The sequence below is a fragment of the Thermobia domestica genome, chromosome 4 (genome assembly GCF_964235325.1).
Source record: "Thermobia domestica chromosome 4, izTheDome1.hap1.1, whole genome shotgun sequence".
NCBI classification, from domain to species: Eukaryota; Metazoa; Arthropoda; class Insecta; order Zygentoma; family Lepismatidae; genus Thermobia; species Thermobia domestica.
In genome coordinates, this window is record NC_137457.1 from 168,785,738 (window position 1) to 168,811,500 (window position 25,763).

Sequence of the window (25,763 nt, forward strand, 5' to 3'; positions counted from 1 at the left end):
CGAGACTTTTGTTCAAATGGCTTGAACAATATTTTCTTGAACGTGTAAATTTGAGAGATTGGATTTTCTTGTTCAACATTTCTTTAAGCGTCTACAAAGAGCATTAGAGGTACAACCGAGAAAAATGCAGGAACTGATCGGCAAATACTTTAATCTTAGAAAACTATACACAATTGAAATCAATATAACAAAAATCGGCAGCAATGGGAACATCGAACGAAAATGTGTAGGAGTACAACACAATAATGTCGATAATTTAAAAAATATATGAACTATTTTGGCGAGCGAGATTTATTTCTAGCAGGAGATGAGGTCAAGAAATACCATAGCCATGGAAGCATTCACATGAAGAGATCACTGTTAACTAGCGAAATTCTAATTTGAATAAGGAAGTAGTAGTTAACTGATATATATGGAGTATTGTCTTATACGATTCGGAGAATTAAATATTAATGAATTTGGAGAAGAGACATTAGAAAAACTTCAAAATATGGTGTTTAAGGAAGAGAGAGTAACAAAAGAAAATATTTTAATACAGATAGTTGTCAAGAGGACGCTTTTTCACACATGGTTTATAGCAAAATAAAAAGGATTGGACATATATTGCGAAGAAATTATCTTCTTGACACAGCCGTAGATGGAAAGATAGGGACGAATAGAAATAATAAGAATACAACTAATTGATGATTTGAATAATACAAGAAAATATTGAGTTACAAGATGAAGCAGAAGATAGAGAAACGCGCAAGAAAACTTTTCACTCCCAAATTCAAAATAAGTAAATTAACACCCTCACTAGTCGAAGGACCTTCTAAAGGTAAAGCTAATTTATTACTTAATAATAATAATAATAATAATAATAATAATAATAATAATAATAATAATCTAAGTTACAAAATTATACTTTTCGCATACCTGATTGAAACATTTTGCGCCATGGCTGTCTTCGACTTCCTTTTAAACCTGAAAATGGAAAACAAACCCATCACCATGTTGTACAACATTCACTTGGATTATTTAGCTTGATACACTTTTTTAACTTTAATGTGAATAATAAAATATAATCATTTTAAGAAGAAAACATGGATGTTCTTTGATAAGAGATTGATTTTGTTCAAATGTCCATATTTCGAAGAAAACTGTGTTTCATTTCATTACATAGTTGGCTTAAAATAAATTTTGCCACCATAATATATTTTTCACGAATATAATGTACCAATTCTTTTCGATATATGACGTAACTCGTAAAGTTTGAATCACTTTTTAAAATTAGCATTCACATAAATTGTTGTAACTAAACATTCAAGAAAGTATGGTTGGAATTTTAGAGACCCACTGCAAATCAAATATCAAATATTATATGATAATCTAACAAGTATGGTGACTAATAGTATTGTTACCGTTTATGTCATTATCATCTGCAGTTTTTATCATAGCGGATTAGCTTCCTTTCCTTGAGAGTTTATCTCATGTTACTGAGTTATTTCCTCGATTTTCCCACTGAGTATAATTCAAAATTCATGAATATTAATTTGAATATTTCTGTTGGTGATGTACTATTTCAGAAACTGTGATATTATGAAAATCCAAGCAAGCAATCGACATGATAGCGCTTTGCATTTAATTTTGAGATAAAAAATATCAATAGAGAAGGAGGTGGATGGGATAATGTTAGTGATGAAATTCACAACTTCGTTCATATCGTTAGAGACAAGACTAAATGTTTTATGACCATAAACTTTCTGAGGTTGAAAATATCATCACACAATGTAAGAGCCTTCTCCATTGTGGGGAAACGTGTACCAATTAATTACTCCAGAATGTATTCTAATAGTCAGTATGGAGAATGTATTCTAATAGCCCACAAGGTGTATGTTGAATTTTATACAAGAGTATTTTTTTACTAATATGAACTTGATTTTTAGCTAGTGGAATCACAACCTACAAAAGTACTAAATCAAACTTTCAAAAGAGTCGTGTGCGTGCATGGTTTGAAAAACAAAGTAGAGACGTTATGCGTTATCGTAAACTAAACATTCCATTATTATGACGTATATTATAAAATTCAATGTAGTTTAAATGTAGCCAGCACTTTTTTATTTAATCAACTAAAATAATATGGGGAATCAAGCAATAAAATTAATTTTTCGCATATCTTATTAAATCATTCTCTTGTGCTTCAGAGTGAAAGACTACTTATGGAATGTAGAAGTGGACGAGAAGCTAATAGGAGTGTGGAGAGAACAACAATTGTTAAATATATTTCCATATAATTAATTAAATGAAGGACAATGCATTTTTGGCAAACAACGAATTTTTCATTATGTAATTAAAATATTCTCTTAGCATTAGCAGATTTTGTGAACCTTTAGAACAAGAGGGTTGAATTTTTTACACATAATTCATATACAATGTAAAATATATGTGATACAGTATATCCAGTTGTATTATTTCAATTTAATACACGTAAATTACATATTTACCAATCAATTTTTTGACAGCCTAATATTTATAAATTTTGGCATACTTGTGATTTTACCATATAATAGAAATTTACTGTATCATCGCATGGACTTAAACATCATTCCCAATTTATAAACTAGTTGTCCGAAATCTGCATATCAAAGATGTAAAACGGAAAACGTTATATTATATGTGGATAGTGAATATAATGAATACGTCTGCAATCTGGATATCACATCTCTTTACCCAACAATAACATGTAAAGGAGGCATGTCTAGAAATGAACCTAAAGAACACAACTGTCCCAACTTCTCCGATGTGCAAAACATTCATGAAATAGTAAAATCTTTCATCTTGGGATTTATAATTTCCGATCCTTAGATATGCTATTGGAGTCAGATTGGTTTTTGGATTATGTTAGTCGTGCATGGACGAACAAAATGATGACGAATGTACGTACATCGTTATTAAACTTATCATTACCTGCACATTATGTACCTCCTAATTGCACAAAGCGTTAGATAATGTGTATGAGTTGATTGAAATTAACCAAATATAGGAATTTGTCTTATAACTTGATCAAAAATCTATTACTATAAATATTCAGAGTTTCATTCTTATCCAGTGTAAGTACATCAGAACGTAGAAAAAAAAATCCCCGAAAGAAAATTAAAGAATTAGTAACTTCACAAGATGCATATATACTTAAACGCTTCAATACAAGAATCATTTCTACGGAAGCAATATTATAACTCGGTTCTAATGAAACATTACAATGCGATTTGGGAGACATGCAAAATATTACAACGTATAAAGAAGGATATTGATATATTTTGTTTGCAATTCACATCTTCTCGCGATACTTGTACTGCATGCCTGAAAAAACAAAGAAAGGACCTCAAATGTCTAATGCAATAACTTCAATTTTAAAACAATTATCATCACCTTTTCCACGTTCACACTGATTTAGGATCAGAATTTTGTAATCGCCATGTAAAAAAGGATTTAAAGATTACTGAGTTAAATAATTATAGTTTACATTCGGGAACAAGAACAAATTCTTTATTCTTTATAATAAGCCTAACAAAGTAAGTACCATTACCAGGTTAGATTATGAAATTAACCAGGTAGTTTTAATAATTTATATGACTTTAAATTCCTCTGAACTCATAAAATGTGTAACAGAAACTATCTATTGTACTTTGTGACTGAAAGATGAAATTTATTTGATCAAACGAAAGTTTGTTCGTAATCTCGTAAGGAATTATCAACATCTTGGTAAAAGCTCATTAAGAATCGTATATAAAATCTCAATATGTTCAGAGACGACCATATATATTATTGACCATATCATCATTTAGCCCAAATAAGAGCTTCTTGGGAATCCTTGAGTGAACACTGCTAAGAGACCTCCGACGACGTGATGGCTTGAAAATGAGTTTCCTCTAATTGGCCGAAAGGAGGGGTCTTCTAGGTAGGGTTTCATCCAACTATCATTGGTACATTTAGGGAATGCCTAGCAGCTTTCAGTAGATTGTGACGAAGGGTTGTAATAGTGATTCTAATAAATACAGGTTAGTACACCTAAAAATGTAAAACGTGCTATACAAATTAGCCCACGAAATAATTACATCCACACAGAAACAAAATATGTTCGCAATAAATATATGAAAACGAAATAGAAATGAAAGAAAAAATAAATTATAAAATAAAAAATAAAATAATATTATGATAACAATTTGGTAACTTAAGTTTTAACCTAATATTGTTTTGTATTTTTCTTTTCTTATCGGACTTCCGAAGAATAATCATCAAAAGATTTCGTTTTTAGTTTTTTTATTTGAAAAGAGGAAGGAAGAGGTAGAGAAAGAAGAAGGTAAAAGAGGAGAAGATGAAGGAGAGAAGGAGAAAAGTGAAGGAAAGTAAAAGAGAAAGAAATACTGGGTAATTATGGGAAGTATGATAAAAGAATTGTATTAGTTGTTAAAGAATGAATTAATTCAATAGTCTATTAATAGAGGATCAATTGGGAAGTGCTCCGAGGAATACACATGTTTCCTCATACAACCCAGACCTGGATCTAGACAACTACACAAAAGGGAGTTGCCCAGACCCGGCCCGGGTGATGAGAGAGTTTAGTTCAATTGTTGGTCTGTTATTTATTTTTTCCCTTTTTTAAAGATAATTAGCCAGTATTAGGTATTCAAGGATCAACGTTGAGATCGTTCGCACATTTGAGCTGGTCAGGGAAAAGAAAAATAATAATAATTATTATTATTTAGCATAATAAATATCTTTCTCGTATAGACGAAAATTTTAAACCTTTAAAGAGAGTATCCTTCATTTTGGTATATCCTATCAATTTAGCAATTTGGCTCTTTTATTAACTTGGCTGTTTCCTAGAGCCGATTTATCTTAACTGGGAATTTGCCTTTAGGATCTACACAATAAATTAACACATAGAAGATATATCGTACAACTACAATTAGTGTAAATACCACAAATTAATATTAATGTAGAACCTTAAAACTAGATCCATTTCTCAATCACACTCGCAATCATACCGGACAGTGGTTATATTCAATCAAAAGATTCTAAACAACTACAATTTATTAGACACTTATTTACACTTAGTCAAGAAAATTACGCAATATGCAGTAATTACACATATATTTATATATTAATATTCCAATTTATGTATTAGAATAAGCATACACAAGACAGAAACAATAGCCTCTTGATGACGCATTTAAAAGGACATATATACAAACACACACACACACATATATATATATATATATATATATATATATATATATATACCGAGATAATGAAAAAATTAAATTTGTTTATTTATATAAGGCTTAGATTTAGATGTTATCAACATACAGGTACACCTTGTCTCAAAAAGGTTGAACATATTCTTTATTGGTGTTTTGAGGCAAACATTTTCTAAGTCCAACTTCGGGTATCTTCGGAAAATAGTAAACCAGGTTTGAACCTCCAAGCCAGCCTTTGTAATCAGGAAAAAGTTTGCAGATGTGTTTTTCTTCTTTTAAATATAATAAGACTTGTAACCAAGTGTAGAACAAAAACCAACATTGATTGAAATACTTAATGATACAATATTTCGAAATCTTGTATTAAAGTCAGCACATTCTTGTTTGTCATTAACTCTCCATTCGTAATGGAACAATTAGATACGTAAACGAATCTTTCCATATGTAAACAAATGCTCAAAGTTAAGACATAGAACATAATTATCGCGTGAGTACTAAAATAAAAGTCACAAGTAGAACAAAAACCGCGTTTGTAGTGGATATGAATGTGACAATTTCTTTGAGAACCCTTATACATCGCTAGAAGCATGTTTCCAGAAGTCCTTGTGTTAGCTCACTGGTAAGCTGTCGGATTTCAAATCATAAGGTTGTGAGCTCGTTTCTCTTCTGGGGCAATGCTTTTTTCAAAATTATATTTTCCGCAATGCATGAAAAATTATATAAAATAATTACAATAAAATACATCAGTTGTGTATATATATATATATATATATATATATATATATATATAAAACATAATCATTGCAGAACATAGTAATTATTATGTTTAAAATATAACATCTGAAATAGGTAGGTGTTCGCAGTAGGTCGGTATTATATATGAGAATGTTAAATACAAGTTAAGAAACTCGTTCAATAGCAATAAATAAATCATGTAGTATATTTTTTTGCAGCTATTTGTCATATAGAGGGTAATTCTCAACATTCATAATACAGCATGTCATTTACGTTCTTGAAAAATTATTCGATGCATAAACAGAGGCTATAAACAGTGAATCCAAAGTCGCAACGGTCGCAAGAAACTCATGAACCCCAAAGGTCACGTTAGCAGACTGGAATTGTCCTTATGAAGCATGCCACAGCAGAAAGTCTTTACATAGATTTTCAATTCAATTCCTGATATATGCTTTTGCAATGTGGAAGTGGTGATGCCTTGAGTCGTTCTCTCTCTCTCGCTCTCTCACTCTCTATTTATACAGAATATAAAAGTGGACGTATTTGTGTGTTTCAACATAATTCTGATATATCTAGAGCAATTTAAACTATATTTCTTACAATCTGGAAAAGGGTACTGTCGGGATACATATCAAAAATGCTAGAAACGGGTCGATATTAGTACCGAATCCATAGTTTCGTGGTCGCTTAGGCGAATAGTTCTACTTTCAATTCAAGTCCAATTAAGCTCCCATTCGTACACAGGGTGGTTACGTAGCGACATAAAAATATCGAAATCACCCGATATTAGAAACGAATCGTAAGTTTTCAGCGCCGCTAACAGTGCTGCATTTCCCATTAGTCGACATTAGTCCATATTTCACAGTCCCATTGCCTAGAGGGCAACATATTTGCAGAGTGCAGAATTTAAAACTTACATACTATGTTAATTTTTTCCGTATGAAAAAGTTAAAAATCATGAGCAAATATACTATTTCATGAACAATCCTCTTTTACTATTCTAATATGTTTAATAATAGCGTAAGAAATCTAAAAATAATCCATAACATGTTTCACATTTGTTATTTTTTGTTACGTAGTTATAGCTGTAGCATGTAGTGAGTGGTATTTAACTGTAATAAATTCAGTAATTAAGCATATACGAATTAAGTTTTATTTTTAAGTTAGGGATGAAGGGGCGGAAAAATATGTAGTTATTAGGGGCGCCGAGAGCAAAAGTTCGTAGGGACGCCGAGCTTTTAAATCCAACACTGGTCGCTAAATTAATTGGTAGAATTTTTAATGTCATTTAAGACCAAATTTAGTCCTAACGGTGACAGTATCCGTTTGCTCTCCTAGGAGAAAGGAAAGGGGCTGACATTAAAATTATAAAAAAAGACCGACATTAGAGTCGAATCCATAATTTTCGGGATGGATTAGATAAAGAGTGGCACTACAGGTGCCATGTAAGTTAAGCCCCCATTGGCACCCTGAAGCGGTGTATGAAATTTTGACATGTAGAAGTAATTGAAAATGACCAATGTTAGTGTCGAATCCATATCTTTCGTGGTCCCCAAGTCCATTCGGAGCAGTTCTGATGGCCTTTAAGTTCAACTTCCAGTAGGAGTAAAATCCCCTAGCACATCTAATAACGAGAGTCGAGAGTCGAGTGACATATACAATTATTTAAAACGATCAATATTAGTGTAGAGTCCATAGTTTCGTTATCACCGAGATAAATAGCAATACTTCTGAACGAACATGTCAGCTGGATTTTGAATTCACAGGACCAGCATCGAAGGCATTGCTCGCACAGCTCTAAGTATTTTAATGTTTCTGTATAAGTGTATATTCCAGCGTAACTCCTTAATGTCTGGGGCAACATTTACCAAACTTGGGGGACATATTACTTTCAATCTAAGAAGAAAATATTGTGGTAGTATGAAGTTATGGAAGTTGGGAGGTGTGACATGTAAAAATAATGTAAAACGACTGATCTTAGTGTTTTATCCATACTTTTATCTGTCGTTGAGATGGATAGTGATGCGCAGAATGTACTTTACATCCAAATTCATCCCCATCTTTACATGGTGGTGGCCTGGGAGAGATAAAAATAGAATCTAAAAAATTACTAAAATATTTGTCGAATTTATAGTTTTCGGTGTTGAGAGAGCGTTTCTAATAATTTTGGAAGGTAATTTGTACCCACTTCAAGATGGGTGTTTTAATCTTATTAATTTCTCATCGTGAGAAAAATCACCATTTCAATACTATATGAAGCCATCTTCGCAATCGACGAAAAAATTGTGTGGATGTATGTTTCGTCTTTTAAATGAAAGAAGACATGTTAATATCAAAGATGGAGTTGGTCAATGGGTCGTTTGCTAAGTGAGTGAAACGGGTCAAGATTTGTGAGTGGGTCAGTGGATCGTGGGTCAAAAGGAAGTCACCTACTGCGAAACACCACTCACCGAGACTCACACTCACCCTCCGACCCATTCTCTTCAGTGCATTGTAGACAACATCTTCTGAACACTGGTAAGCTCCATTTTACTTTCAAGATCTCCATTTTTTTGTCTTTTGTCATTTGTTTCTAATGAAAAAAGTTCAGTCACTTTTGGATTTTCATAGGATAGTAGGAGTTGGATTTTGGGATGCAGCCTGTGAGCTTCTAGAGGAGCTAACTGCTTGAAAAAATATTTTTGACTCACCTGTAACATATGAATTATATTATAAAAAATTGAAAGTAACTATGTCTGAGTAATCATCACGGTCAAATTGCAAAATCAAATGAAATGACGTTTCGTATATAATCAGGCCCCAATCCCAACTAGGAAGTTATCCCACGCGTATCATTTTCATTATAATCCATATCCTTAGGGGGAATAGAAGTCCGAATTTTTGCGAAAAATTTAGTATCTCACAAGCAGTTCAACTAAGAGCTGAAATTCAGTATATAACTCTTTATTAAAAATAAACAGAATATGTCCTGGCATTTTTTTAAAATTTTCTTTTATGAGCGGGGGGTGGGGATGCATTTTCTATATATTGGAAATTGATAGTGGGTTGATTTGTAAAAATAATCGAAAACGATTGATATTAGTTGAGAAATAAAACGAGTAATGAAAACTGCAGTTCTTCGAATTTTATACCCACTGCTTTCTATTTATAATTGCTGAAGCTTGTGTTTAATATATGGAGTGTTCAGAGCATAAGGTATTCAAGCCATAAAGTTGAGAGAAAAATTGCCGTAAATTTGTATTGTAAACTTAATTACATGGCCATTTTCAATTCGTACCGCATTCTTAATTATATAGAAAATTAGTTTTTCTTTCTCTTTTTACGTTGGTCTGCTTTTCCTTGATTTGAGACTTTCAAATCTCATCCTATTTTTACTGAAATGTGTCTGTAAGGCAACAAAGAAATAATTATATATGATAAATTTAAATTCATTTTATTTCGGAAGATGAGAAACACTTTGTCATTATATATCATAAAGGTCAGATCCACCAGTATTCTAACAGAAAGGTGCTTGAACCATTGACGGTAGAAATTCAAACTCCAATACGAGATAATTTCACAGTCTTGTTTTATTACAAGTGTAACCTCTTTAGTCAATAGAGAGGAGGACGTGGATCATGGGTCAGAGTTGATGTCAATGGGGTTTGGTGGGTTGGAGTTGGTCGCAATGGTTCAGAGTAGTTCATAGTTGGTGGTGGGTCAGAGTGGATCACGATGGATGATGCGTCAGAGCTTGCCAATGGGTCATTTGGGTGGTGGTTGATAGTGGGCATGGTGGGTCATTGACCCACACCATCTCTGGTTAAAATTGTACTGAAAATAAGAGGCACCGAAGATGCATGTCGGCTATTATGCTCAAATTTTGCACATGGATAGTACCACATCAGAAAGCAATAAATCTGAAACGGTTCACGGTATCACCTCCTAGAACTCGAGATGTAGGGGTGTGTCGGATTGGCTAAATTAAGACGTCAATGATTTATCCTTCAACAAGCAAGCTTTTCATGATCGTTTCCGTGGGGAAGTCAGAAGAACATGTGACTAGTAATCGTAATACTGATAGTTCGCGTCCACCCCGGGGTGTTTGTTTTGTGTTTTTTTGACTCACGTAAATATAAACAAATCACACATATAGGCATTTTAACATAGTTTGGGAGAGTAATTTTTGGTTCATTGGCATTTCATCTCGTCTCTTCCGCTGGTAGTAAAGTTTTCAAAATAGAACTGAGGCCCCCGCCACCGCGGATCGTCGCTGCGGGGCCACCAATTTTGTCGAGAGGTCAGTAGTTGACCATCTGTAGTCCACCGACGATTACAGCTTAGGGTAATGAACGATGTCTTTGCCTTATAGACTTCTTGACTACCGACGTCGGCAGTTAACTAGCTTTTAGTATTCCTTTACTAACCGTCTATCGTTCATGTTTATACACGGTGTTGTCATAATGATAATAATAATAATAATAATAATAATGATTATTATTATTATTATTATTATTATTTGTAGTAATAGAAGTATAATTGATAATAGAATAATTATATTGTCTATGTATTGTCTAGGTAGAACTACACACAGGATTTGACTCGTTTTAGTTCAACTCGACTCTAATCCGAGTTGAGTTGGAGAATATTTTTCGCGCCGAGTCCTAGAGTAGACCTGAAAGATATCTGTTTCGAGTCGAGTCGAGTTTCAAAGAAAAGTCGCTCGTGCCCATCCCTGCTAGTGAGAGCTTAATCGGAGTTAAGCGAAATCGAAAGTCACACTATTTATCTAAGCAACCCCGAAAACTATGAATTCGACACTAATATCGATCATTTCTAGCAATCTTTTATATGTATCCCCCTCCTATTCACAATAGGTAACCCGACAGCACTCTTTTTCAGACTATAAGAAAGTGGTTAAAATTACATTACAGAAGTTTTGGACACAGCTTAGGAGAAATTGATACAACGAAGAGGATAAGATCACAAGAGACATAGCAAGAGATTGAAAGAAAGAGGAAGAAGACAAGATCAAAAAATGGTTTTGAATAGAAAGCCTAGGCAAAGAAACAGAGAAGATAAAGATAATGCTTCGGAAAGCAGGAATTAGGACGTACAGGAAAGGAAGAAGTAGAATAATTGAACTAGTCAGAAGAACCAAGAGAAAAGCAGTAGCGGACAAAGATCAAAGGGGTGTAATATATAGAGTAGGATGCACGGAGTGTAACAAAATTTACATAGGAGAAACAAAACAGAAAATGCAAGAAAGTACTAAACAGCACCAGGACGATGTAAGATTGAAAAGGGACAACAATGCGATATACAAGCATCACAAAGAGACAAACCGCAGGATAGGGTGGGAAGGAGCAGCGGTCATAGAAGTAGAGAACAGAACTTTGGTGAGAAAATGGAAGGAAGCCAGGGAGATTATGAAGGCAGGAGACGAGGTGATGAAATGGAATGCAGGATTCTCGATAAATAAAGTGTGGGAGAAGATTCTGATTAAAGAAGAAGAAATGAAAAGGAAGAAGAAAGAAAGAGCAAAAATTAGTAAGGAAAATAAGGATAATTAGAGGACAGAATGTATCCAACAAAAAAAGTAAACTTTTAATTGGACACGAGTGCAGCTAAAAAATGAAAGTGAAAGCTGCACAAGTGTTACTTTTTAATGAAGAGGCGGAGCCTAATTAAAAGTTGATATCCGAAGAGTATATAAGTGATGACCAACTCCCAAGCAGCCGGAAGCAGTGGAAGTCTGATGAAGACACAGTTATTAATTTGAAACTGTTACGTGATACTGTTTTTTTTTACATATTATCGCATAGTCTTGCTCAGTGTGTTATTGTGTACTCTAGACCAGTGGTTCTCAATCTAATTCCTATCACGATCCCCTTTTATCACATCCTCTTGCCAGCGACCCTTTTATAATTTGTGCTTTATAATAAGCTTGTGTGGGATTTTTAACACACCTATTTCCATAATAGTAGAATCCATTTCTTGTTTATAATGAACAATGCCTTGATATGGAAAATCAGCACCTGGGACGAGAGTATACGACGATGTCTCCGTACATATGAGTAAGGTCGACAGACTAGCTGCGAAGCGCCAATATGATTGGCACGAGGCTCAATAAAATTTTCGAAAGTAAACCCTGCCTTTCCGGGATTTTGAGCACATTTGATTACGTTTTTCCTTCTATTTTATACATGTGCACATGCACTTTTCTAACATGGGTAACACACTTCATTCCGAAATTTGTGATCCCTTTTTTCTGCGCCCAGCACTGACAGTGGATACAGTAACTGTAATATCTATATTCCCAACGACGAAGGTGCTGGTTCAAGATGGATATTAAACTCCTTCATTGAGGAGGCCATTAACGTATCTGATCTAAGCCAACAACTTATTGACCAAATAATAGAATGATCATGCGGCAAGTCTTTGCAACTGGTTTTCTGTAACGAAGACTTGGACAAGTTCTGCCTGACGAGGAGAGAAGAATATCCTGGTCTGGTATCTGCTGCTTTAAAAGTCAAATTCCATTTGCTATATCGTACTTGTGCGAAAGTGTTTTTTTTTATGGTAAACATTAAAACAGACAAGAAATCGCTTATCAGTTGAAAATGGCTTGATAATGTTCGTCAAAATTGAACCGGGCATTGCTGCACTAGTGAAATTACACCATGCTTAGGTATCTCATTAGGTTTCAATTTTAATTATATTTCATGTGCAGGTTTTGTTGCATGTGTATTTTTCTAGTATTTCTATATACAGTTCTCATTAGTTTCATATCTCTTTCATTTAAATTCACTTTTAAACAACTCTGTACCCTTTGAAAATGTTAAGTAGACTATTTTTATTGTTCTTTATAGTATGTACAAAAATAAATCTATGTCTATCAGAGCAAAATTCAAAATAATATTTAAAAATAATTTCCGGCATTATATTCTAACTATATTTATCTCTTCCGCTTATCTTTGCAACCCCCTAGGGGCCGCGACTTCCAGGTTGAGAAACTCTGCTCTAGGCATACATGAGTTATGTTGGAACATACATAGATACACTTTTATATATATAAATGCAGATAAGAGAGAGTTGAGAGAGCGATTAAGGTATTACCGCTCTCAATCTCTTCACTTTACTCTTGCGATTCGTGAATTTCTTACGCGACAGTTTGGGGCGTGCTAGTTTTTTGTCTTGAACTACGATCCGATTTTCGATATGCTCTACCTATTTGCTGTAATGAGAATATTGAGAAGTTATCTGCGCATGAAAATAGCTGCAAATAAATACATTATATAACTTATTTATTGCTATTACACGAGTTTCTTAAATTTGTATTTAATATTCACATATAACACACCGACGTTCTGTCAATACCTAAGATGTTATATTTTAAAGATAAGAATTACTTATGTCGTGAAGTGATATGAATATATATATATTCAACTGATATATATACAAATGATGAATTGTAATGTAACTATTTTACATAATTTTCATGCATTGAGGAAAGTAGAATATAAAAGAAACTCACCTGAACGGGTATCGAACTCACGATTTAAACGCTCGGGTGTGCACCACTGAGCTCACATGACCGCTTTTCGGACGCTGCTTCTGAAATATAACTGAGCTCATACGTAAATGCTCTTTTCCGTATGGAATCACAATGACGAAACCAGAGTGTGAATACATAGTTTCGAAATATTGTATCGTTAAGTATTTCAATCAATGTTACCTTTTTTCTACACTTAATACCATTTCAACATGTCTTATTATATTTAACAGAAGGCAAAACATATCTTTTCATTTTTTCCCGATTTCTAAGGTTGGCTTGGAAGTTCGAACCAGCAGCTTTAGTTTACTCTTTTCCGAAGATGCCCGAAGTGAAACTTTAAAAGTGTTCGTCTCAAAACAGCTATCATCATATCGCTCAATCTGTTTGGTATATGGTATATGTTTTTATACGTGTAAAGTCAGTATAACAATTCATTCTTTAAACAGCTTTTCGTATGTATTAATATTCCTTTATAAAAACTGTTTTTAATATTATTATTACGGCGCACCATTTTCAGATTTCTTTCGCGAGTCGTTGACCAAGTCCTTCCTTACAATAGGCGTGTCGTGCAAGTAACTAATCACACGTCAGGTACTAGCCTTTACCTATTGCTTCCTGCTCACAGCTCAGAACATTGGTAACTATGGATAGACGTAAAGCGGTAATTACTTTATGTGAGTTGGAAGGCTATTCTGCAAATGCAGCTAGCAGGCGAGTAAGTGTCCCAGCTTCTACAGGAAGGCGATGGATTCGGAAATATGGTGCTACAGGCCAGACTGGTAATTTACGATCTCCTGGTCGTCCGCATGTGTCAACCGAAGCCGAAGATGCGAGATTAGTAAACGAAACCCGGTTAGACCCACTAAGGACTTCTAGGCAGCTAAGGGAATCTTCTCTCTTTCCTGGTAGTAAGCATACAGCTCTGCGAAGGCTTCGTCATGCTGGGTTACGTGGCCGTTTTGCTGCCGTGAAGGAAAAACTCTCAGACGACCACAAAATTTACCGTCTCGCGTTTGCACAGGCGAACGTGGTTCGCAATTGGGAAAACGTAGTTTTCTCAAATGAATCCATATTCACAACATCAAATGACGGACGCCGTTTTGTGTATCGTCCGAGAGGCATCCGATATGACCCTGGATATGTTGCTGCTTGCAATCACAGTAGCCATGATCTATTTCATGTTGGGGTTGGATTTCCAGTCGCGGAGCTGGACAGCTTCACATAATTGAAGGACATCAGGACAGTGCTCAGCACTTAGACATTATGAGTAATATCATGGCGCCGTCTGTACGAGTATTTTAGCCTGATGGTGTAATTCACTTCCAGCAAGACCAGTCGCCAATACATACTTCCCGTGTGGTTCAGGAATAGTTCACAGGGCAGCCTGAGATTGATTTAATTGACTGGCCGCCTCGTGGAGCAGACTTCAATCCCATGGAAAATATGTGGGCAGAAGTGAAGCGTACTTTAAGGGACAGTTGGCCTGAGGCAGATCCACCAAAAACTAAGGATGACCTGTGGCATCTTGTTTCCGAAGCATGTCTGGAGGTAGGGGAAGGGGATAGATTTGTTAACCATTTAATAGATTCCATGCCCAGAAGAATTTGGCGTGTAATAAAATCAGAAAAGTCTTGGACACAATATTAATGTCTCCGCCTCAACTCCCGAAAACAGCCCTTTTCAGGGCTACCTAAACGCTTCTGAAAATATTTCTAGAAGTAAACCACTCCTTGTATCCGATTTCTGTGCAATTCTACTAACAAAAAAATGATAATTCGCTGCAGGCTTCATTGCCAAGACCGTACTCTACCAGTGTGCAAACATAAACACGCAAACCGAGGCTGAAGAAACACGACTTTCAATTTCCGGTATTCAATGACAATGATGCTCATATACTTTGCAAATGTTGTATTCAACTTGGGATATTCCTCAACACACACACACGCACATAAACAAAGTGAAAGGGAGAGAGAGAGAGAGAGAGAGAGAGAGAGAGATGGATATACAAAAGCATTCAACGTATTCGAATGAGACTCTAAGTAACGACATTCCGTTCTAAAGAGAATTTGTGTTTCATTCCGTGACGTTAAGGGGATTGGGAAAAGTTATGTGTCTTGAAGGAGGATCCGACTTTGGATACTCTGTTTATACACTATGTCCGTAGGAATATACTGTATTTCACGAATGTAAATGACATGCTGTAATGAGAATATTGAGAAGTTACATCTGTATGACTAATAGCTGCAAATAAATACACTACATGATTTATTTATTGCTATTAAACGATTTTCCTAACTTGTATTTAACATTCTCGTATATAATACCGACCTACTGTGAACACCTACCTATTTCAGATGTTATATTTTAAACATAATAATTACTATGTTCTGCAATGATTATGTTATATATATATCTAACTGATGTATTTTATTGTAATTATTTTATATAATCTTTCATGCATATGGAAAGATTCGTTTACGTATCTAATTGTTATATCACATATGAATAGCTAAATGACAAACGAGCATGTGCTGACATTAATAAAAGGTTTCGAAATATTGTATCATTAAGTATTTCAATCAATGTTGGTTTTTGTTCTACACTTGGTTACAAGTGTTATTATATTTAAAAGAAGAAAAACACATCTGCAAACTTTTTCCCGATTGCAAAGGCTGGCTTGGAGGTTCGAACCAGGTTCACTATTATCCGAAGATACCCGAAGGTGGACTTAGAAAATTTTTGCCTCAAAACACCAATAAAGAATGCGCTCAACCTTTTTGAGACAACGTGTACATATTCAACAAATTTACATATATCCGTCTATATGTTCATGTTACTAGAGAACAAATATAATTTGGGAATTAGATTTTTAAAAATCAAATAAAGAGAAAACTTTGGTTTATAAAGAGGTGAGTTCTTTCTCACTTACGAACATTAAGGAGATTTAATTTGAATTTTCATGAGTCTACATCTCATTTGATCAACATACATATTATTTTTCCGGCTTAGAACCACAGAGGTCACCTAGCAACTACGGCATATTTATAGTGTTGAATTATTTCATTCTAAAATCAATAGTTATAATTGCATCCATACTAATTTATCACACGACGCAGTTTCAGTCCATGGGTGCCAGATTAAACACCCTTGCTTTTGCGTTTTTCACGAGAAACATTTATTTAATTGTTACGATGTTATATCTTCCCATTTAGAAATATTATTTGTAGGTATGCTTATGAACCTACTGTAGTCTCGTTTGGGTAATCAAAACTGTTGTTATCTCAATTTAATTAATATCATATTCATAGACACACATAACACATTTTCGAGTCCAAGGAAAATTCACTTTTTTATGTCTCATATTCGAAGAATAGGAAGAGAATAAAAAAACTTCACTGGTTTAGCTTGGAGATTCGTGGGACCGGTAAAGGATTTTAGACGTGGGTACCCAAAAGGATATTCGGTTTACAATATGTTTCTTTGGTGTTGAAGTCACGAAGCAGTCTGCTTTTAGTTAATCTAACATGCCATTCACAAAAGTAATAACCATATTATCTACTGGGAGTTACACAATTAAAGTACAATTATACCGAGTATACGGTGGTATTTTCACACATTTACTATTTATGTCGGACGTTTCCACTTTGGCAACCAATAAACTTTTCGGGGACTAGGTACGACGACACTATACATATTTACAGAATTTACTATCACACATTGTATTACTTTACTACTTTATTTACACGTCATTCGTCTTAATAAATCAATACTCACATTTCAATATATCTCTACATATTCATTTATTCAACAAATATTCGTTTCCTCTTTTAACATTCATTCCCCGACTAGTGACTTTTCCCTCAGGTTGCAACACTTCAAATAACAAAGCAAGAAAAATAATCCGACACTACACAACTTTTAGTGGTATATCTGCGCATAACTAATATTAAGAATAGGTTGACATTTCTTTTTGAATATACAATTTAGAATAAATAATAACTACCTCCGCAGGCACGTGAGTACAATATATATATCCAACACCTGAATTGATACACTAATCTTTCCGGACCCACACTATTACCACATGAATATTTATATTGGACAACTGAAAACAGATATAAAATGACTCATCATAAGCGCAGGTTAAAAAAAATAAAAGTAGGAATGAATCACAGTCGCTTTTGCAATGGGTCAATTTGCGATAAAAACCAGTCCCTCACTACGGTATAATAATGAATTACCTCCACGAATCACGTCTCACGATATCTCAGTTGCTAACTTTAGTTGGAGACACATGTTACATAAATGAAAAATTATGAAATTCAAGAACTTGGAAGGAGCGGAAGGTAAAAAAAAAATCGGAGAAAGGAGCAGAAGAAAAGAATAGGGAAGAGAAGAGCAGAAGAAGAAAGCGGCGCGCCAAAAGAAAAACTAGGACACTACTACTACAAAGCTAAGTGGTCGAATATACGTATATAACATCCTACAGCCAAATACTCTCTTATAGACCGAAATAATCCAATATGTAGCTTCTAAAATATATAACTTCAAAGCCACGATGCAATTCCCGTTGGCCGAGCCCTTGACGTCCACGAGTTATATCGGAACTGTGGCGTAATCTCTAATTTAGAATTTCTAAAATAAAAAAAATATCCGATCCCTCAGAAAACAGAGAGGTTTTAGTAACAGAATAAAAAAAAACTAGAGTAAACAACGAAAAGAATAGAAAATTCTTATAAGGGATTTGCAAAAAAGATTAAAAATGTAAATAAATCTAATTTTGTAGTAGCGATTTTAATTGCCAAAGTACGCCAGTGGCGTCCCATACGCAAGAGCCGCTAAGTCTTGAGATGCCAATCGATTTCCACAACTACCAGCTTTATAACTAAGCAAACATTGATAATAAGCGAAGGGAGAGGGGGTCGACATCTGGGTACCATAACCTAAGAAAGTTTACTGTATTTATTTACTGAATTTCTCATTACTATCCAATTTGTTTCTGTAATGAGCAATAGTAAAGTAGGCTTGTTGGGTGACGCGGAAAAAAATTAAGTCGCAGAATTATACTAAGCTAAATGCAGATATTTCACCAAACCATGTTTTCAGATGCTTACTATATTCCATAAATATTCTAACAACGTTTTAAATGTCAACCCTATAACACTGCCCACCCTGTCAGACCACGTTCTTGCTTTTCAGGTACCAGTGTAAACAATCTCCCCCAAACTATGAAGCAGAAATGTAGCCCTCTATTTACTCTAACCTTTTCGTACAGGGCTTTGTTGTGAAAACCAACACTTGAAACAATAATATTATTTATCCTACAGAACATTTAGCATTCTTTCACATTAATAAACACATCACATGTACATTCAGAAGTGCCTTCTCATTCGTCAATATTCATTTCAATATACTCATATGTATTTATCATTTATATATATTCATAAATACTACATAGTAGATTCACTACTAGGCGCCCTATACATAGTATCCACGACTGTTCAAAGCACTCAATACTCATATAATTAACATATACGAAAATAAAGCTAATATCATCGTAGTGTTGGTCGGATAGTTGGAAAATGAAGGGTGTAAACCAATCTAGGACCTAAATGGCCCTGTTATTAATTACTTTATAATGCTGTCACTCATCTGGTAAATGTAACTGACATAATCACAAAACTGAAGAACAGAAAATGGTTTGGGGTCCCCTTCCTAAAGGGAAAAGAACCCCTTAAATATGTTAATTAACCCATTCTTTTGTGGGAAACGGTACTCACTCCGGTAGCGAGCGGGAACCCCTGTCTAAATTTACTCAGTCATTATTTTTACAACTAACCTAACTACACAAAATATTGGAAATACCGCCATGTTATCAATGAAGCAATATTACACTACCTACGTATACATATAAATAAACAAGACTATATTTGGACAGGCCCCCCGTGACATTAGAATGAAATTTAGGGAGGGTATGACGGAATCTTTAAATTGAAACACTATCTTAGCACTGTCTTCAAATAGTAAAATCACAGTTCACAAAAAATCCTGTCCATCACTCTTTGATAAAGGTGAACATGGCGTTGACTAAGCTGCTTACACTACCCCACTAATTTCAACTATTTCAGTTTATTATTGTTTAAAACTTATAATTTATAGCTCCATGCTACTCCCGACTGTTTATTTCTTTACTTAAAACTAATTTTACCTTAAATTTGTTCTGGGATATCAGTTCGAAACGCTAATTTACAAGAGCCAAAAATAATGTGTGTTCTTCATCGGATTCCGCGTAAGACAAAAACAAGAACGCCGTCTTTTCCCCCAGCATCAGTAAGTAATACCAATCACATCAGAGGAAATTGGCGGTGATAATATAAACCGGATAAGAATTTGAAAAAGTCTGGATATAAATGGATTTTAAGAGGATCATGGTATGTTAAACGAAGTGAGAGGGGGGTCTAAAGTATTCTTCAAAATTTGGATTGGTAATTAATGCTGAAAATTGTTACTCAATGGCGGGCCTATATTTCAAATAGCAGTAAAATGATGATTCCCATAATCATTCCTAAGAAATACATTTGCCTCTGAAATTAACATAAAATAATGTAAAAATAAAAGTATTTCTCCCCAATATATACTTTCTACTGAATTATATTTCAAATAAATATTAATTTTGAGTATGATAATAATCAAGTAATTAGAATATAAGAATCGAAACATATTTTTGGAAAAATTCACATAGTACAATCTCAGTAAAAAAATTTCTCAGTACAATATCAGTTTCTCCCAAAACAAAACTTCTGCTTCAAATACTGTAACAACATGTTACATATATTTTTATCACATTCTCAATAAGCACGTTTTCACGCATTCCACAGTCTCATGTAGGTATGGATACGAGCGAGTTTGATTGAGTTTTGTTGAAACTCGACTCGACTCGAAGCAGACTCCTTTCAACTCGACTTGAGAATTCGGCTCAAAACTTTTCCCCTAACTCAACTTGAATTCAGATCGAGTATCGAGTAGAGTAAAGCTAAAATGAGAAAATCGAGCTAATTCCTGTATGTAGTTTCAAGTTATATTTTCAAATACTCTATACACGCAATGCAATTATTATAACGGTACTACTACTTCTACTATTACTTCTTCGTATTCTTATTATCTATATATTAAGAACGGTGTCTGTGAACTAAAAATATAACTAAATTCAAAGTGACTATGCTTTTGACTCTTAATCTCAGTAACCACCCAACAGATCTCGATCAATTTTTGACGTAGATGCGGTTCTGGTCCGATAATGTTTTTACTCACTATTCACTTTCACAGTAGAACTTAGGGTTGGGGGAGTAAAGGGAATTATAAAAAGATAATTAAAACTTAATAACTCTTGAATCAAACAAAGAATTTCGACCTTTTTTTTATCAGAGATGACGTTGTTAGCTGGGATGTTTTTTACCATTTCACTTTGAAGGAACAACGTAGGAGTTAGGAAGGAGGAGGAGATATACAAAATCAATAACTATATAAATAGAGTTACCATGTTCGTGAGTTATTAACCTGGGGGGACATATATGAATGAAAAATGCAAATAAAATTGACTGCCTTTGTGACTTCATTACGCTTAAACTACCGAACCGATCTTAGTAAATTAGCAACATAGATGAGATTTGGACATGGGGAGGTTTCGTCATATTACTTTGAAGGTAGAACTTAGGTTATGAGGAGCAGAGGAGAGAGAAATACAAAAATGAATAAAACTTAACAACTCTTGAACCAGCTTACCAATCTCGATCAAATTTTCAACATAGATGAAGTTCGATTTCTTTAATTTTTTCCTTTTGGTGGTAGAAACTAGAAAAGTGGGAGGGGAGGATGTGGTTAATATATAAAACTATATAGATCTTAACATTTGGACCACCTAACTGATCTCGATCAAAGTTTCAACACACATGACATCATGGCCTGGGAAAATTTTTATCACGCCATGCCCGCAACATAAGGAGAGAGGTGGAATATATAAAATCATGGAAATTGACCAATATCGAAGAGTACTTTAGTAATAGTAAAAATGGAACATATTTACTATTTTTCATTAATTTAACCCAGCGACAGTGGGGTGTGCCCTAGCTTTGAAGAAGTCTTAATTTCGATTCATTAAAGATATTATTAACGTGTTATCAAAACTATTTTACTAGGGATAAATATTTTTAAATTTGTATGACATTCAGTTATTCAGAGAACTGTAGTATCCTGCGCTTGCGCAGAGCGTGCGGGTTTGTTTATTATTATTATTATTATTATTATTATTATTATTATTATTATTATTATTATTATTATTATTATTATTATTATTATTATTATAACGCAGCGTATAACCATGGCATTTACAGTGATGGTATCTGGAAACTAAAAGCTATTCAACTGCAGATCTTGGTAATCGAGAAGTATTCAGGAGTAAAGGATATCGTTCACGATGCTCTGGGTTTCGGTTCCGTGATAGCAGGTATTAGTTAAAGGTTATATGCTAAACTTGTTCAAAATTGCTCGGCCCCTTTTTAGGATTATCAGCTGGTCGAAAGGCTTGGCCACAGCTCCTTCACTATGAAACCGAACTGAAAATTGAGCCAAACCAATAGCTCACACAACCGAGCTTTCTCAAACCGGTGCCTCACCGGAGCCGAACAGAACCGAGTTGATGGTTCACCCGTATCAAGGCAGTTCGAGATAACGTCTCAGATGAACCGAGTTGATTCAAACCGGTGGAATCGCTTTCACTTGAGCTGGCTCTAGCCGGTATCTCGTTTGAGTTGAATCAGTGTCACAGCTTTTTGCTCAGTAGAACAAAACCTATCCACTAGATATCACTATACAGGTTGATCTTCTGCTTCGGCCGCGCAGGTTTCAGTCTTGATGATAAGAACTACAGTATATATTGATGATCAACAGATTTGACACTGTCTCGTTATAAAAGTCTATTGTCGTCTCGTCATCGAGATGAAACAAGATGCGAGTAGTGTCCGCTGACGTGAGCAACGCTTAAAGTATTCCACATTACTGCTTATATTTAATAAGACTTTTGCTTTTCAGGCAACTTTTGCTTTCCAGTCAGCAGAACAAGCGAGTCATTCGACTCGACTCAAAGTTCGACTTCAAGAGCAATGGCTCGCCTCGGAAATCAACGAGCGAAAATTACTTTGACTTCACTCGAAACTCGAGTTGATTTTGAGTCGAGTTTTTAGCCCGACTCGTGCCCATCCCTGTTGTTATGCATCTACAGTCACATAACTATTATATCTAAAAATATAAATACACATGAAAGCAAATAGGAATCTGCGCATCCTGAAATGAAATGACTGTTGCACTTTAAGTCAACGTATAATTTTTAGACAAAGTTGTCTTGTGGAGAAAAGAGTTTAAACTAAAGTATTAAAATTTCATACCTGAAACTTGGATATTTCTAAACATCGAATTATTCTGAAAGGTGATTGGGTCCTTTATTAAGGGAAAGGAACCCACGGGATAATTGTTTAACCCATCGCTGTTTAGTAAAGGAGCAGCAAGATAGCGGAAGATCCCTGAGAGAATCTACACATGTAGAATAAGAATCATGTTGATAAGAACACACACGAATTGTACTAATAGACACGGTTCCAAAACTTTAGATTTAGTTTCCAATAGGTGAAAAATTACGACTTGGTAAAAATTTGGCAGGTAAATTTTGTTCTTTCTTATCATTAAAATGGATCTGAATTCAATTTAACACTGGACCTGTCCTTCCTAATTACTTTCCTTCATTGTTTCTGCACCTAAACGAAGAAATAATGATGGGTGTCTAAACCTTCTTAAACTAATCTTATCGTGTTGAGGGTTTTTCTGTTAATTTGATTAAAATGGATATTTATATTTAAAGTTGCAACTATCAAAACCGTAAGCATTCGCAATTGTATTGAAGTTGCAAAGGGTAATCCAAAAATTTATCGCTGTGAGAAGACAATATTAATCATTTCTGATTGCATTTGAATTGTAACTCTCTGGTTACAATTTCCCCAGGTCATTAAAAAAATTTTCATATTCTATCAAATGTTTTTGTAAACATCAATTAAATATATCACACACACATACACACACACACATATATAGGTGGTAGCCCACACACACACACACACACACACACATACACATATATATATATATATATATATATATATATATATATATATATATATATATATATATATATGTGTGTGTGTGTGTGTGTGTGTGTCTGTGTGTGTCTGTGTGTGTGTCGCTGTGTATGTGTGTGTTTGTGAGTGTGTGTATTTAATTTTTCATTCACATTCATTCATTCTTGCTTTCCATTATCGCAGCTGTGGTAACCATTTAATTACATGTTAGAGTAATGAATTAACAATTCTTCTCTTTTCTCCGGAATGCTATCGAAAGTTTTTAAGTTTTGAAAATTATGCATTAGGGTGCATTGAATTTCCACTTTTTTTGAAATCAGCTTACCCTTAGCGAATTTTTTTTGCGTCATTTTCTCTATATGTCATATAGAAAATCGCAGGTCGATTAGTTAATGTCGTTAGGTGCCACTAACGGCCTAAAGTTTCAAAAATTTGTTAAGAAATACATTAAACAAAAAACAAATTATACATAATTACTTTTACAAAAAACATTTTACCCTTAGTAGTTGGTTTCGGCAGAAATGTACATATTTTACGTGAAAAAAAATTCAGCTTGATCGGTCAATTTTTTCAGGTGTTACAGGCTTCTTCAAATTTGGACAAAACTCTCCAAAAATATATTTTATTCAGTGTTTAGTTTAAAAAATCGAGTTTTCGTCTCTTATAAATAGCTAATTAGGTAAAAAAAATGTTGCAATCAAGGTACAAAAACAGACTTTACAGTAGATTGAATGTTATCAAATGAGGCACATACCGGTAGTTGACAAGCTTATGTTCATAGCGCGAAAAAATAACAAGTAATTATTTTTGTAGAAAGACTCGTTTCGATAATACATCTGCACTGCATAGAATGAAGTCACCCAAAAGCTAGTTTGTCGTAAAATTTAAACTGGAGTAGCATCGAGAGAAAAGAAAAAAGTGACTCCTTGTTAGTTTGTCTGGAGATGAGGTTAGGAGTAATTTTGCTTTGCTTTCTAGACAGAAAAGTGGTGTTTGATGTGGAAACTGTTTACGTTGCTGATTGCGTTTAAGTGAAAATACGTTTGTATTTGTGTGCGATTTTGAAGGATTGGGTCCTACTTGTGCTTGTCTGCAGTCATTGAATGTGTCAGTTCGTCATTCCAATGGTGCTGCAAGTTTGTTGATGTCTTGCGTTGACAAAAGTGTCTAACTGTTCAAAATTGGTTTCTGTGAATAAAGTATTAAGTGTCCGTAAAGATGTCACCTAAGAAGAAGTCACGTTTGAATGTAAGGAACTTTGACCATAATGTAATTGGATCCCCTGCGGAATTCACTTTTAGTCAGCTTCCAACAATCGCTGGTGTTCTTAAGCAATTCTTGTGGGAAAGATAGGACACAAAATGGGAAGCAGCATCTCAGAAGGAACCCTCTGCTAAAGTGCTAGCTCATTCAGTGGCTAGGAAAGTAACTCAAATTTGAAGAAAGGCATCAATCAACGGCGCAGCTATTTTGAGCAAGCAACGGGTTATAGCGTTGATTTCACATTATCAAAAAAAGGTCCGTCTGCTGCAAAAATTCAAGGACAAACCCTTTTTTTCGCCAGGAAAACTTTGTTTGATATCGCTTCTTGCAAATGCATCGATCCAGTTGCTTGTACTTCTGCGATAGAGAAGAAAGTGCCTAAATTGAAGGTTTAATCTTTAATTGACCAGAGAACCACCCGACAGATGGGTATGGCAGGACGTTAGAGAAAGGAGACACAGAAACGTGTCAAACATTAATTTACAAAAAATCGAGGTCAGAAAAATCAAACAAAGCCCAATGAAATTAGTAGTTCCAGAAGACAAAACGATAGTGTCCCTTTACTTAATGAATCGTGAGAAGAGTCATTTCCACTGTCAGTTCCTGCGCTTAAAAGAAAGAAGACTAGCCATTCTAAACAAATTATAGTTAGATTGCCGACATTCACCAATGCAGTATATAGATGTAATATATCAGACCGCAAGACCGCAATTATCACTTCGTCGCTTTTGGCAGATATCGGAATGGTTTCCCAGTTCATAAGCAGAAGGTGATCCACAAAAGCAAGATTCGCAGAGAGAA

General features: G+C 34.5%; 1 long non-coding RNA gene across 1 annotated transcript in view; it reads right to left on the minus strand.

Moving 5' to 3' along the window:
* Nucleotides 1-25,763, minus strand: part of LOC145683394 (uncharacterized) — a 522,616-nt gene that overhangs the window by 189,591 nt on the left and 307,262 nt on the right. The window contains exon 4 of the long non-coding RNA XR_014131076.1: nt 916-963. This is a non-coding gene — a long non-coding RNA (uncharacterized LOC145683394). The remainder of the gene's footprint in view (nt 1-915; nt 964-25,763) is intronic.